Here is a 15,784-nt window from a genome sequence, read left to right on the forward strand (position 1 = left end):
GGCTGACCTCAAATTCATAATCCCCTTGTGTTGGCCACTTAAACTAGAAACTTTTATGGATATAATCCAGCTAATAGTATTGATAGTAATACTTTCTGATAATTCCATCCTTTGTGCTTTGAGAGTTTAAAATACAGACAAAGGCTCCATGGAGAATAGAAGCTCCCAGCACAAAACCTTTCTTACTGAGCAGTGGGCCTTAGAACATATATCACTGCTGAATTTCATTCCAGGATTATCCCACAGCTCTACAGATGTCTATTTCAGAATCAGCCCTCACGTAGATCCTGGACCACAAACATGAAGACTAAGATCCTGGCAGATGAACCAGTTCATACCCATTTCTAGGCAGGTACTTGACATAACTCTATGTTGTGCCTACAATGCATTTAAATCGTAGTTCCGGTAAGTGAGGTGGAGGTCACAGTTAAGTAGGGATGACCAGAATGGAGATATCTAGTGCATTCACACTAAATTCTGTTTTTTTCTATAATTTTAAGTCTTTTTAAAAAAATTAATTTATTCAGATTACATCTCAATTGTTATCCCCTTACTTGTCTCCTCCTGTTCCTCCCTCCCTCCCTCTTTCACCTTATTCCCCTCCCCTAGGTCTGTGACAGAAGGGGATCTCCTCCTCCACCATATGGTCACAGCCTATCAAGCCTCATCTTGGGAGCCTGCTTATCCTTTCTCTGAGTGCCACCAGACCTCCCCAAATATGGGGCACCAGCGTTCATGTCAGAGTTCATGACTAGAATGGAGATGTCTACTGCATTTCACACTAAATTCTTAAGATTTTATATTTATTTATGGGTCTATGTCTGTGTATATACACATGTTTGTGGATACTGACAGAAGCCAGAAGAGGGCATATTAGATGCCTTGGAGCTAAAGTGGAGGCAATTGTGAGTTGCCAGACATGGGTACTAGGAACTGAACTCTATTCCTCTGTAAGAGCATCAAGCACTGTTAAGTACCAAACCATCTCTCCAGCTCCTGCATTAGATGCTATAAAATTTTTAGGCTGCTAACCACCCAAAATAAGAGTGCAAAGGGCTTAAGATTTTTATTTAGTATCCCATCAATTTCTATTGATATTCTTTTCTTAGATACCCATTATTACAATAATAACATTTCTCCCCAATCATTAAAACATAAAACTTCTTTGTTATTTTATTTTAAAATTTTTAATTTTTGTTTTTGTTTTGAGATAGGGTCTCTATATGTCAGTAGTTCTCACAGCCACAACTCCTTTGGAAGTGGCTGAACAGTCCTTTTATGGGGGTCATGTACCAGATATCTTTTATACCAAATATTTGCATTACAAGTCATAATAGTAGCAAAATTATAGTTATGAAGCAGCAAAAAAAAAACCAAAAAACTTTAGGGGGGATCAACACAACATGAGGAACTGTACTAAATGGCCACAGGATTAGTAAGGTTGAGAATCACTGCTCTTTGTAGTCTTATCCTAGAACTCACAATGTAGACCAGGCTGGTATGAAACACAGAGAGCCTCCTGAGTGCTGGGATCAAAGGAATGTCCCACTATATCCAGCTTTTTTTTTAAAATTAGGAACCCCCATTGAATGAACCAAAGCAGAAGCCAACAGGCAAGGACTTTCAATTTTGTGATCTATACAAAACAGCCTTGCATCATACCTAATAGAACATTCATTGCTGTGATCCCTATAAGAGCCTCCCATCGTACGCAGGAGGAACTGAGGGGACAAGAGGAAGATGTGTTGTGGCTGTCATCTACACAAACATCTAGTAGAAAATGTCTAAATAAGTATATAGGTTTGTTTCTCAGTTTTGAGGATTTAAACCCAAGGCATAATATATTCCAGGCATGTACGCTGTCATTGTACCTCATCCCCAGCCTCCAAACAGCTGTTTCATAGCACGGCATTATTCAAACGCAACATCTCTTATTTAATGTTCTTGATGGAATTTAGGTTGCTTCCAATGTCTGACTATTACAAGCACTGGGAACTCCAGTTGGGCCTTGTAGCAAGACATAGGAAATAGATTGACCAAAGGCTTCAGCGGCTCCTGAAGAAATGATGACAGATTTTAGCAAGACACAGCTAGTTGGGGCAGAAATATACAAAGTAATGGGCTGGAGAGTTGGCTCAGGGATTAAGAACACTTATTGCTCTTACAGATATGCAAGTTTAATTCTCAGCAACTGTACTGTGGCTCACAACAATCCATATTTCCAGTCCCAGAGCATCCAACATCCTATTCTAGGCATGTCTGGTATATTCTATCCAGTGCCACATCAAAGTGACTGCAACACATGGCACAGAGCACAGCATTTCAGAATGGCTGAATCAGGTACAACTTTGACAGCTTTTAGTACTCTCACAGTGATCTCTCTGGACCACTTTCAACTCATTTTTTCTACTTCATGCTCTTACAATCATCCATTTATGTCTAATATGACATCTATTTCTGTTAAAATTTCCTCAAATAACTCTTGGTAGTTATTTTTTCTGTAAACTTTGCTGGAATATCCTTTGTTTCTTTTTATCTCTAAAATTTTTCCTGCTTTTAAGGTGAGTCCAGGACAACCAAGACTATGCAGAGAAACCCTCTCTAAAAAAACAAAAAAAGAAAAAAAGAAATAAAGGGGGGGGTTCTTTTTCAATGAAACTTTTCTCTAGATGGTCCATAAAGATCATCTCGTATTTATATTTTAATCTCAAGTGTAATTTTCTTCTTGAGATAGGGTTTCTCTGGGTAGCCCTGGCTGTCCTGGAACTCGCTTTGTAGAACAGGCTGGCCTTGAACTCAGAGATCCACCTGCCTTGGCCTCCCAAGTGTAATTTATTCTATATTCTTTCAACATGTAAAGCTTTTCTCCCCCATTATATTGGATTATAAAAGTCCTGAAACAAATGCCTATCACGTGGTTCCCTGTTGTCACGATCTAGCACAAGAACAGCAACAGACGGTTTTAATGCTGTGCACCTTGTTTAGTGGGTTCGCAATTCAAGGATTATATGTAAACAACTTGGCAACCTCAAAGAGTGTAAAAAGAGTGAATGCCTGGTTTATTGTATATACTTAATAAATGCCTGATGAATGTTCAATAAATATACAGACTAAGATTTGGAATTAGGCACTAGGAAGAGAAAAATATTAAAAACACTAATTAACAGGATTTTCAGGGGAAAATAGTATTTTCTCAAGAAGGATACTATTTTTGTTTTTTTTTGTTTGGTTTTATTTTATTTTAAAGATAGGAATTCAATATGTCATTTAGTCCAAGCTGGCCTCTGATTCTCTCTCAGCCTTCTGATTGCTGTTACTATAGGTGTGGACCACCAGAGGAAAACGACTTTTGAGAATGAACATGTTTCTTTGCACGTATGTTCTAGACCTCAAAAGTTTAGACTTTATCTGGACAGACTTGGCAGCACTCACACTGAGTAAGAGACAGTTGAACTGAAAGCTGCATTTAAAAAATTTTTTCTTTGAGATTTTGCTGCTAATAGTGATTCCCAAAGAAGCTGTTGATTCAGTTCAGGAGGCCAAACTAAAACTATTAATACTTTCATGGCTCTTATGCACATCAGTTAATGCAATCCCCTGCCACCCCATCACTGTAATAATACAGTATTATTTTACTGTAATAAAAATAGAAGTTTTAAATTCGAAGATTATTGGGACTCTGAAGGGAGTTTTGCAGAATAGAGATAATAGAACTTTTAACCATGGATCTGCTACTTATAGTTTACAAATCTAAGGTGTTTTTTTTTTAAACTGAGATACACATCTCAGTTTACTATGCCTCCAGTACAGCCAATAAGTTTTATATTCTACTCCTAAGAAAATATTTCAAACAGAGTTGAATTTTGCTTCTGTCAACTTGGCAGGATCTGCAATCATATAGAAGGCAAGATTTGAGGTACTCCCGTGAGGGATTATCTTGACTAGATTTTATGAGGTGGGAGGAGCCATTTTAAAAGTGGCTTGGGTTCTGGAATACAGAAAAAGAGGAAAGGTAGTCATGCATAATCATTTATTCTCCTCTGCTTCCTGGCTAGGGATGCAATATGATCAGCAGCTATAAGCTTCTGGTATCAGAGCATCCCCACTGTGATGATGGATTGTATTCTGGAGCTATGAGCCAAAATAAATCCTTTTGGCCATAAATTGCTTTAGCCTGAGTATTTTAACACAGCAACAGGAACAGTAGCTAAGACAGCATTGCTATTCTGAATGTCCTTCTTATGTGAACAATTGTAAAATGGAATAGAAAAGTACAAAAAATAAAACCACTCAGTTTTATATGGAAAGTCAGTACAGATTTACACAAACATATCTAATCTAGAAAGGAAGAAAGCCAGTCTGGTGTTAGTATTATACACTTAACCATCTCTTAAATATTGTGTCTTAAATAATAAATCTTGTATTAAACAGCATTTCTATTCAAAGCTAGATGGTCTATTCAGCCATGTACTTTCCTGGCAAATAAATGAATTTACAGAAAAAATTCTTAAAATGGAGAAAGAGTTGATGGTCAAACTCTGCCAAGACAGGGTAAGAAATTCCTCAATAGTTCCTGCCTCACAAATATGTCTGTCAGATATATTGGACCAGAAGGCTGAAGAAGATGCTCCAACATAATAGAGAGTTTTGGGTGACTACTGAGGTAGCACACTGTCTCGGTCATCTTCTCATTTGGAAAGCTACTAGCCTGCACTCCCAGCATACTTAGGTAAACAAGTTTATTCCTTCTCAAGTCTCTGATGGAGTTGAAGACCAGGTAGCTTAGTTTTACAATGAAGCTTAGTTGTTTAAGGTTAAAATGTTTTTAGGTCTAGATAGATGTTTTAAGTTGATAATGATGAGATATGATAGATATTGATTTACGTTCATAATTTCAGATATACTGAGAGGAAAGATGTTTTCTTCAAGGCTGTCAAAAACAAAACAAAACAAGACAAAACAAAAAAACAAAGAAAAAACAAAACAAAAAACCCAAATATCCAAAACTCTAAGAATGTAACATTTATATAATTTCTGATTATTTCATAGTTCTTCTTGCTGTAGGTAGTTTATTGTATATATGTGTAATAATATAAATGTATATATAAAAAATAAAAAAAATATTTAATTAAAAAAAACAGAAAAGATGTTCCCATACATATCTAGTCTTACAGAAGAATACATCAAAGCTACTAAATGATCTGGCAAAGAAGATGTTCATTCATCATGTGGGAAGCAAAGGAAGATCTTGTCATTCAGTAAGAAGGTATCATAAGTCCTTCTCCATATGAGAAAGCTTCAAAGAATTGTCACTCTTAGTGAGGATGCCCAACTGCGCTTTATTAGCTAAGTTTCAACCATTTTGAAGCCATCTCTGAAAACACACTTCCTCTTGATTCCTCTAAAACATTACTTAAAATACAAATGGATCAAGAGTAACTCCTGAGGACCTGCTTAGTCTACCATGGGACACTGTATCACAAACATCCTGTAGCTATGAAATAGCCATATTTCCTGAGTTGTTGCTGGTTGCGTTTTCCCTTTAGAATTCTGTTCTGGGCACTCAAAACACTGATGTCAGCTGGCATCTTTCTCTCTGGAGAATCTATCCCTTGTTACTTATTTTAAAATCAACTAGAGGAACTTCATGAATCCTGATGAAGCCAATGACTGAACCTAGATACCATGCTTCATTTTTCCTGGGTAAAGTTTTTTAAATAATATGTAAAAAAAAAAAAATCAAGGGAATAGACTGGGAAATTTGCTTGTGAGACATGCACTAAAAGTGCTTTTTCTATCATGTTACTCATGGCCTATAGCCAATTTCAGCATGCTTAAGAATTAAATCACTCAGTAAACATAAAGCTTTGCCTGTGTGCTTCTTTTATAGAATAATGCCATACAACACTCCCTTTCATGGGCTCCCTGTTACAGTCTGATGAATGCTTTCTGAAGCAAAGGTCAATGATTAAATGTGGGGGAGGGAGCTGTTAAAGACAGTTTGTACTTATCCATAGATCTGAAATGAAAGAATTGAAGATTCACAGTTTCATCTCTGTAGAGGATGAGCACAGCACTGTATTTTGAATAGAAATGAGAAATCTGTAAGATATGCTAACAAGACATTTAAGGTAGAATTTGTTCCTCTGGTGTCATTTCCTAGGGACTTGAATTTCTAGCAAACTGTGAGCACTGTACAGAAAATAAGCTTTCATTTGTAGGAAAACTATGAATATATCCCATATTTCTTAAACTATCCAAATGGGATTTCAGATTTTCTCATGGTGCCAATACTTAGTTATAGACTTTGCAAAACACAAGTTCACTAAATATTGTAAGGCTTTAATACTTTCAAAAAGCATTTATTCAGGAATGTTTAATAATAAGAATCTACATTATACATGGATGATATTACCAAAAAACCTCAGTAAACAGTTTCTTTAGAAATGTATTTCTTACAGCTTGTGGTGTAGCTTAATCTGGAGAGTACACAAACATGTGCAAGGCCCTGGACTTAATATTTAGCCAAAAAAAAAAAAGTGTACTTCTTTAAAGTAAATAAACAAAATGGTTGTCTTCCAACATGAACAGATACTAATTTTTCAAAAAGAAACTTAAAGATCTGTTAACTCAAGATATGACACAAATCTATGTTACGAAAAAAAAGGAACCAGTCTGTTTTTAAAAGGGTTCTGTTTGGCTTAAGATAAAAGAATAAAGAACATTCAAATTTTCCATTATTTTATATTCATATTGATTAACTGGGAGGAAGAGAAGACCGGAAAGAAGATACCAGAGTTTATGGAAAAACACCCCAAGGAAACGAGTTTAGTTCTCATCCAGCTTTGCAGGTGAGTATTTGGAACGAAGCACATACTCTCCCATAGCCTAGCTATTCTCTTTTGTGCAGTGAAGATAACTACAACAACTTTTATAGTGTTCTTGTGAAAATTAAAAATTATATATACAGCATCAGCACAAACTTTCACTCAAACATGAAAGCAGCTGTAAGGATAATTGTGATATTCTTAGTCATACTTTTTCCTTAAGATTTACTAGAATAGGTTGGAATTTACAGTATTTAAATACAGGAAAGTCTGAGTTATTTACTCTTTATATTCTATTTTAAGAATCCCTTTTTTATTTATTTGTTTTTTAGAATCCTTTTTTAAAAAGTGGCAAAAACTTAAGGGGGAATCACTTAATTTTTTTCACTAGTATGGAGCAAAAGGTAGCTAGGAAAAGAACATATTATGAACACATGTTACAGTTTCTGGAAAGAAAATTTTACAATTAAGAAGGGAAAACTCTGGGAATCCCTCCGAAGCCAGCTAGACTATTTGTATTACCTAGCTAATGATTTAGTTTATTTTTTTAAATATCAAATATCTTGGCATATTTTTGTCATTAAAACACCTGCCTATATGATTCTTAAGATTTGCAAAATATCAATTACATGTGTATGTACACATTTAGATACACTGCCATTAATTTTAACTAAAAATATATTAATTCGTGTATTTATGGTCATTAGCATTTGGAGGGATCTTTCAGTGGTCAAGAACGCTTGCTGTTATTACAGGGGAATGGAGTTTGATTCCCAGCACCTATACCAGGCAATTTATAAATGGCTACAATGCGAGTTCCGGGGGATTCAGTGCCCTCTATGGTGTTCATGGGTACCTTTATTCACATGTGTATACACACACATACAAAATAAATAATTACATTTTTTTTTGGTCACTAAAAAAACTTACTCTTTTTTCTTTCTTTCTCAGATAGGTTACATGTTGTTACTCAGACATGGAGAACAAGAAACAGAAAAATTAGATTAAAGCTACCAATTTCCTTTTTTTCTTTTTGTTTTAACTAGGAAGAACAATTTAATTTGACAAGAAACCAAGATGGATAATTAAAATAGTCAGAAAAAACAAAACAAACTCCTGTTAATTATAAGCGCTCTCAAACTATTAAAATATTGTTTAAAAGGTAGAAAGTTTAGCCATCAGAAAAGTTTTTACTTAAGAAAATAAAATGAAAAATTACTGACAATTCTTCATTTCATGCTTGAGCCACAGTTTTGTAAAGGTGATGAAAAATACTGTTTCCTTTCTGATTACCAAAAATGCTCAAAAATTGGACATTTTGGCTGAAAACTGTCTGTTCCCCTATCTTCCTAGTCATGGAAAAGATTATTATACAATAAGCTAAGCTCTTTTTCTGGAGGAAAAGAAGGGATAGCTTTATTGTTGAAAACACTGGGCTATTATGCCAAACATTCCTTGTATTTTTTTAGGAGAAATAGTATACAATACATTAGAGGAAAGTCAAATTCAGACAGAAATTCCTAATAATTAAAGTGTACTGCCTAAGTACAAAAATATTTTCTGATAGTTTATCTTACCATCATCATATTTAAAAATTCATTTGAAAAGTCAGAAGCAAAACAGAGGCAAAACATATCAAAAGTACACAGAGCATAACTCAGAAGCTTGGCTTAATTTAGATGGGAAAATTATTTCTCATTCTCTTTACTTTTTTTTTTTTCTTCAGCAGAAGAAATAGGCCTATCAGAATTCTCAGTCCACTCAATTACTCCATTATTTGGACAGTGGTTTCTTTATTTTTATTTTTATTTTATTTTTTGAGACAGGGTCTTATTCTGAAGTTCCAACTGACCCTGAACTTGCTATGCAAACCAGGCTGGCCCTGAATTCAGAGATCTCTCTGCCTCTGCCTCCCAAGTGCTAGAATCAAAGGTGTATGCCACCATGCTTGACTTGTTTTCAACTTTTAAACTATTGTGCACTGCATCCTGTGAACCTCTTATGTATCTCTTATGCTCCTGAGTACAGTTTTCCCTAAGGAATGTACCAAAGACTGAATTACTAGGTAACCGGCGTCACCAAGCAGCACACATTTTGCAATGGAGGAAGGTGCACTGAGCCTCACCAACACTTGGCATTCTTTTGATTACTAGAGCAATGAAGTGTGTCTTCATAATTGCAGGTCATGTGAGTTTGCTGTTCTGTAAAGGATCTCCCAAGTACTTTTCACATTTATTTCTAGAAACTCTTGAAATGTTTCTGGGAAAACGGTGCTGTCACTTTCAAATACTATAATTGTCCTTTCCTAGAATGTGGTTTGTCTTCATCTTTTTAATAAGATCTTTTATAAACAGAAGTCTCTACTTTTCATATAGTTAAATTAATCAGGGTTTCCCTTTTTATATTTTGAAGAACAATCAAGACCATAAACACTAAGATAATAATGTTTCATACAGTTTTTAAAATAAAGCAGCTGTTAAGATGGCTTAGCCGTCACAAGCACGGGCTCCTGTTCTAGGGAATCCATGACCCACTCTCAGCATTTACCTGGTGACTGACAACCTCCTGTAACTTCAATCCCAGTGTATCTGCTTCCTCTACTTCTGACCTTTGAGAGTAGTGCATGCAAGTGGTGCACAAATATACTTGGAGGTAAAATACCTGTACACATAAAAATTTAATTAATTAAAAAAACCGAAAAGATTTAGAAAGTTTTCACCATAAGGGAATGGTTAATATTTGAGGAGATAGATATATTAGCCAAATTTAAACAAAAAACAAAGTGTTCATGCATTAAAGTATTGCATGTATGACATAAATGTGCATTTTAAAATATTATTTTAATATATCAGTGAAAAAGAAACATAAAAGTAACAAACTCTGAAATTAGAATACTTGAACTCAAACTCCCACTTTCTCACTAGTTATATAGCTCTGTGTAAATTATATTTTAAAGATTTTTTTTTTTAAGGTTGAGAGATGGCTCAAGAGTCATCAAGGAGAGCTTGCTGCTGCTCTTGCGGAGGACCTGGATTCAATTTCCAGCACCATAGTGATGACTCACAATCATACATAACTTCAGTTCTAGGAGATCCAGCACCCTCTTCTGAACCCCTTGAATATCAGCCATATATGTGGTGCAAATACATACATGCAAGTAAAATATTCATCTCTATATATATATAATGAATACACCTTAAAACTATTAAATATTTTATCTTTAAATTTGTGTTTATACATTCATATGTATATGGGTGCCCACAGAGGTTAGAGGATGATGTGGGATTCCCTGGAGCTGGAATCATATGGAGCTCCATTATGGGTGTTGGGACCTAAACTCAAGTCCTCTGGAAATACAGTGTGGTGGCTTCAATTGAGAATTGTCCCCATAGCTCATAAATTTGAATTCTTGGTCAATAGGATGGCACTCTTTGAAAGGATTAGGAAGTATGGCCTGGTTAGAGTAAGTGTGTCACTATGGTCTGGCCTTTGAGATTTCAAAAGCCCAAGCCAGTTCCAGAGGCTCTCTCTCTCTTTCAGATGTCTGGGGTCCTGATGTAGAGGTCTCATCTACTTCCCTAGCACCATGTTTTCCTGTGTACTGACATGCTTTCTGCCATGATGATAATGGACTAAACCTCTGAAACTCTAAACAAGACCCAATTAAACACTTCCTTTATAAGAATCGCCAAGGTCATCAAGTGCTCTTAGCTGTTGAATCATCTCTCTAGCACTATGTAAACTATTTAACCCCCTTTCAACCTCTGTAAATTACTTAATCCCTTTTGCTACCTGTAGGATGGAGAATATATCTCATATGAATGCCATAAAGGTTAATTTAGATAGGCATGTAAGAACAGTTTCTGACAAAGTCAAAACTATATGTGCTATCATTATTTGCATATTACAGTTGAGCTCTGAGAATAGTGGAGAGAGGAGTGGCTCAGATGGAATGCATGTGCAAGTATTTATGGTGACATTGGATGGGAAGTAGCCAAGATAAGAATGATTATGTCAAATGGCATGGCATGTGGGTCTGGGTGGTATTTAGGGGTTTAATATCTGTCCAGCCCCAGGTAAAATACGGTTTATCTAAAATCTATCAGGTGTCTGTGTCTTTTACTGTTTGATAGCAGGTTAAATAAAACTGCCATAATATTATAGACTTGAAATAATAAATATTGTTAGCCATATATTTTATATTTTCTACAACAAATGACCCCAAGGCTGTGTCATCAAGACCCAGTCCCTTTTACCTTACTCCTGAGCCTTCTGAATAATTAAATTACAATTACTGCACCTAGTTTCTCAATGTCTGTCTCTGAGTCCTAGTTGCCCTGCCTGCCTTCTTCCCACTCCAATGAGTGAATTCATGATAATTGTGTTCAGATCTCCAAAAGTCAAATACCAGTCATTAAAACCCCAAGACAGATGTTCTGACTCTTCAAATCAGCTTTGATATTTATAATGTCCTACTTCTAGTCCTTTCCTTTCAAATGATTCTCAATATAGACAGACTCTCTACTTCATGTTGCCATCTTTGAAATATTTATTTTCATTGTGGTCCAAAAGTGATTTTTAAATTTATCTCTCCAATGACCAACCCCTACACCAATAAATCATTCTCATCGACACCCAACCAAGCACTTACATGAGATGCTCACACTGTCATATACAATCTTGCCCCATTCTATTTCAATGTACAGTGGGAAGAACTTGGGGTAAAACAGGTCTGAATTCAACTATTTTTTTAATTGTAAGATTCTACTTATAAAGTTCAAACAGTTGTCTAACATGTGGAAGTCCTTAGGTTTGTTTTGCTATTTATTAGTTATTGCATATTGCTAAGTAACAGCTTCCCAGAGAATTCTGATTTGAGCTGACAGAAGTCAGAGTGTGTGTGCATGTAAAGCATCAAACACAGAGGTTTAACCACAATCATTAACGTTAATCTCCTTGTTCCTCTTTATGCCTTTCCTGGATTATACTGTTTCTTTTAACAAGTAGGTCAGTAAAGGAAAATAATATATTTCTCTGTAACTTTTCACCTCAAATGGCTATAGTATATTTTTTGTTATACATTCTATTCATTTTCTGAACTCTTTAAAATCATTTCAAAGTTTAAAAACTGAAAATTAATAAAATGGTCATAGTATGTGTTGAAAATTAGACAAAGAGAAGATATGGGGTTTGTCACTGACATCAGAAGCTGTCTTTTCAGTACAGTTTTTGACAAAATGGAAATTATGTCTTTGTTCTCTCTGTACAGTAATTACAATAAAACTTAACCCTTGTATCTTTGAGAATCTATCCAATATTATGGAACTTATCTAATGAAAAGTGTATTTATTCATCAATACATTTCTTGTGTGTTCTCCTCTTAGTTGATAACTCTTGGTCTAGAGAACAGAGTCATATTCTAACCCAGCATTGAGTGCCATGGAAGTCTTTAGGGTTTTGTTCTTGTAACATGTTTGCTGTTCTCCTTTGAGACTGGGGCTTGCTATTTAGCCCAGGCTTCCCCAGAACTGTGATCTCTTCCTGCATCAGCATCCTGTGTGGTACCATAGCTAGCAGTGAGAGTTTAAAGCAGTGAAAGAACATGTGATGTCAGAAGCCAGCATATTGACTTTTATCATTCTGGTAGTTAACAGACACCCAAGCTTGGCTTATATACGTTTTGTTACTTCTTATCTGTAATTTGCTGTATAATCACAAACCTATTTCTCAGAGTTGCCATTGAATTAAGAGAACAATATTCATTGTAAATTATTTTGCAGATCTTATCAAATTAATATTCTTACAAAACCTACTGAATTTACTAATACAATTGCAAGGTTTAAAAACTCAGTGAAAAAAGGGAAGCACTGCATTATTGATGGCAATGTAATGAGCTATGGAAAAAGAGTACAGAAATTCCTCAAAACAGTCAAAAAAGAGCAACTATATAATCCAATAATCCCATTTCAGGGTACATAACTAAAGGAAATGAAATCAGGATGCTGAAGAGGCATTCGCACTCTCATGTTTATTTCAGCACCATTCACAAGAGTCAAGAAATATTACCCAACTGTACATCAGCTGAGGAATGAAGAAAGAAGTATGCACAATAGAATCCTATTCAGATATAGAAAAGAATGAAATTCTATCATTTGTGGCAATATACTAGATCACTATGTTAAATTAAATAGGCCAGCCACAAGTCAATATTGTATTATCTCATTCATATATAGAATAAAAGTTGATCTCACTGAAGTTAAAAATAGAATGGTAGTTACCCAGAGTTGTAGACGAGTGGGAGGCTGAGGAGATGAGGAAGATAGATGTGTGGGTGGGTGTGGCCTAGCAATAAGAATTTATGCTGTGCTGCTGCACTGTAAGGTGACTATAGATGTCAAGTATGTGCTCTGTGTTTTAAGAGAACAGAAGAAAAGATATTTTTTTTTTTACCAAAAAGAGATGATAAATGTTTGAGGAGAAATATATATATTCAGTGTGAATAAAACAATATATACATGTGCTTTATAACTTTTGTTTTTATATATGAGTAAAAACGTAATTAAGTAAATAATTGTCAAAGTGCATTGTATCATATGAGAGAACTAAAGAGCAACTTTAAATTTTGAACCAGCTCTATATGTTGAAGGCCACAATAAAACTTAAGCTTTTCTTTTAGGGAATCTGGAGAAATGTCATATCCAAATCCTTTGGGTTGGCAAATTTAGGCATTTGTAGTGAAAATTACATTCTGGTAGAACAAAAAGCTCTATAGCCCAGGATTTCTGCCTGCTAGAACATGTTTTTTTTTTAAATGTGTGAAAGAAAAAAATCAGAAATGGAAAAAGTCACGTTGATTTAAGACACAGAGAAAGACAAAGCCTTCTCTGTAGGAACAAAAGTCCTTCTATTTCAAACTAATTCTACTAGCATAGTTCTAGAAAGTCTTCTTTTAAAACCTTAAGGAAGGACATTAAATGAGGCAGCCAGCTTAACTGTATATTCTTACTATAAAATCATATATATAGATTCATAAAATATGAGGTTTAAAGAAAAGTCTCTAAAGTACAGAGAACTCTCATATGGCTTTCACCCAACTTCCTGTAATGTTTACCTTCTAATATAACCACAGAACATTTATAAAAACTGAAGTTAGTAAATACTGCTGTAATGACTACTCTTGTTTGTTGAGTACATATAGAATTAACTAAAACCTGAGCAGCTGGGTACACCTATGAGGGAATTTTTTCTTAAATAAATCATTTGCAGTAGGAAGGCCCACATTTACTTTGATCTTCTGAGGTGGGAAGATCCACCTATAATCTGAGCCACACATTCTGCTGTTAGCCTATATAAAGTAGATGGAAGAAGCAAGCTCTCTCTCTTACTCCCTGTCTCCCTCTCCTTTCTTTTCCCCTCCCCGCCCCCGCTCTGTGTTAGCCACTCCATTCCTTCACTGGCATTAGATCCTATTTGTCCTAGTTAAGGTTACTACTGCTATGATAAAACATCATTACCAAAGAAACTTGAGTAGGGAAGGATTTATATGGTTTACACTTCCACATCACTATTCATTACTGAAGAAAGTCAGGACAGGACCTCAAACAGGGCAGGAACCTGAAAGGCAGGAGCTGATGTAGAGGTCATGGAGGGGTGCTCCTTACTGGCTTGCTCCACATGACCTGCTCAGCCTGATATCTTATAGAAGCCAGGACTAGCTGTCCAAGAGTGGTCCCACCCACAATGCGTAGGGCCCTCTCCCATCACAGTCTGATCTTATAGATGTATTTCCTTAATTAAGATTCCATTTTTTATAGTGATTCTGGCTTGTGTCAAGTTAACATAAAACTAGTCAGCACATTACTTCTTTAGAATTCTGGTGTATGCTGAAGACCAACTGAGACTTCCAGCCTCATGCACTGAAAAACTACTGAATAATTGGTACTTCCATCAGTAGACAGCCACTTTTGGACTGGCTGGACTACAGCCAGAAAGTCATTTTCTAATAAATCTCATATATATATTCTATAAGTTCTATTCCTCTAGAGAATCCAGACTAAGATAACTGCTGTGAACTACAGACTTCACTTGGATTTCTCTAAACTTTCCAATTATGTCCTTCTGTTATAGAGTCTCAGCATTTACTAGTCACATCTCCAAGGATTTTCTTCAATTTTGTAACTTCAAGGTACTTTCTTGTCAATTATGACATTGAATTTGTAAGTAGCTTTGGTTAGAATTTCTGCACCAGATTTTGTATTTCTGGATTATGGGTGCTCAAATGGTAACATTTATACAAATGTTCAACATGTTAAACACTCTTCTGGTTCCAAGCATTGTAGAGAAGGGTTACGATAGCATGTAATAACATGTCAGTAGCATTTTCCAAGTTATATGATATTCACATCGTAGAAGGAAGTCAGACCACAGGCCAAAAACCACTATATGTTTATAAGGCTTCAAAACTTTTGAAGTATGCCAGGAGTTGTGACACACGCCTTTCATCTGAGTACTTGGGAGACAGACACAGGAGGATGTGTGAGTTTGAGACCAGCCTGGTCTACAAAGAAACCAAAACCAAAACCACAACAAAAACTCAAACCAAAATACAAACAAAAAACCTTTTAAAGTATAATGAAATTGCCTAAGAGACAGATATTTGTCTAAAATTTAATTTTTGGTTTCTTTCTTCTAAAGCAAGAAAAACTGACATTTGCTTTGCCATTTAAACAGAAGGTGAAAACCTTAAGGATGGTCCTCCTAAACTGAATTATTTAAGTTAGGTTTCCCTTGGTTATGTGAATGTCAACTCAACAAGTACCACTATTTGGAGAGATAGGTTTAACAAAACCCTTTGTTGTTTAAATATCTATAAAAAGCTCCTCATCTTTAGGGAAGAAAAGGGATTTCAGGTTTGTTAGGGAAAACTCTAAAAAAAGGTTTGGTTGAGCAAATTTTCT

The 15,784-nt window shown here is 35.4% G+C and overlaps 1 protein-coding gene across 1 annotated transcript in view; it reads right to left on the minus strand.

Annotated features, from left to right (window-relative positions):
- The window catches only part of MEGF9 (multiple EGF like domains 9), a 93,698-nt gene that overhangs the window by 23,053 nt on the left and 54,861 nt on the right, over window positions 1–15,784 (minus strand). The gene's annotated exons all lie outside the window — the stretch shown is intronic.

Source organism: Acomys minous (genome assembly GCF_964271855.1).
Source record: "Acomys minous genome assembly, chromosome: 1".
In the NCBI taxonomy this organism is placed as follows: Eukaryota; Metazoa; Chordata; class Mammalia; order Rodentia; family Muridae; genus Acomys; species Acomys minous.